This window comes from Haemaphysalis longicornis, unplaced genomic scaffold (assembly GCF_048455015.1).
Source record: "Haemaphysalis longicornis isolate Haplotype H1 unplaced genomic scaffold, Haemaphysalis longicornis Haplotype H1 scaffold_1, whole genome shotgun sequence".
NCBI classification, from domain to species: domain Eukaryota; kingdom Metazoa; phylum Arthropoda; class Arachnida; order Ixodida; family Ixodidae; genus Haemaphysalis; species Haemaphysalis longicornis.
In genome coordinates, this window is record NW_027526203.1 from 386,472,661 (window position 1) to 386,473,820 (window position 1,160).

The 1,160-nt window shown below is 42.0% G+C and overlaps 1 non-coding gene across 1 annotated transcript; it reads left to right on the top strand.

Annotated features, from left to right (window-relative positions):
• Positions 1-621: 621 nt before the first annotated feature.
• On the top strand, positions 622-694 carry Trnar-ucg (transfer RNA arginine (anticodon UCG)). The gene has a single exon. It is a non-coding gene; the product is annotated as a tRNA-Arg (tRNA).
• The last annotated feature ends 466 nt before the right edge of the window (positions 695-1,160 follow it).

Here is a 1,160-nt window from a genome sequence, read left to right on the forward strand (position 1 = left end):
GTTATTAAAGGCCCGTTGGTACTGTGCGAACCATCTGCACTTCTTGAGGATTTAACGATGGTTTGTGGTTAACTTAGCGCCGGCAACAGGCAACGAACGGGCTCCCGTCCAAGCTGCGGTCAAACAGTTAGTCCAACAACTTTACCATACGCCATGTTTTGTCAATGCGTAAGCATTATTTGGCGAGCACTCCAGCAAAATCTCTCCGTAACGCGAAAAGCATAACGCATTGCATCTGCACAGACAGGGATAATTGGGGGTTAAATGGGAGCTCAGGATGTTAATCGTTAGTAGATGATTGGCAGCGTTAGAACCTAAAAGGAACAACAAGGAAAATGCAGAGACGGGTTGGCTGCTACAATTACGGTATATCGAACGAAAACATTACATTCACGCTTAAAAATCATCGTATGACTCGGCGGGTATATTCACGAATTAGGCTTTGTGAATAAAGCTTCACGAATCTGATCAAATTTTCTCGTGATACCATACCAGCCGAGGTGGCCTGATAGTGCTTGCACACTAAAAGCCAGTCTCGTGATACTGACGAATGCTGCAAAATAAATTCAAAACCATTAATTATTTCTAAGCAACAGTTTCTAAACAGCCGTCCACCCATCTGGGCCTGTGGCGCAACGGATAACGCGTCTGACTTCGGATCAGAAGATTCCAGGTTCGAATCCTGGCAGGCTCGTTTTTTAAAGACTATAGTCTTTCTTGGGTTACTTAAACGCAGATATTTTGGTCTGTCTGTCTGTCTTGAAAGGATAAATTTATTATCAAAAAATCCTGGTATCAATGATACAACGTAACAACCAGAAACAATGTCTGTCTGTGACTCGATTCAGCCACGCGGCCAAAGTGAACAGAAACCGCGAAATAGTCTTATATACCCACCGCTGAATCTAAACGTTTAAGTCTGGTGTTAATCTTCATATTTGTCAACATTGTTGAACAAAAACAAGACCTTACGCAAATATAAGGCAGAAAATCTATACGTAAGTGAGATTTGCAGTGTTCCTTTATTAAAAAATCCGCCGATGCTTGGTTTTTGCAATAGCGAATGAAATACTACATCAACTGCAAAAAAACCGTTGCCTGCTGTTGCCCGCGCTACCTAGAGGCTTTTAAAAAATCAAACGTCAACAGTAACGAAAACT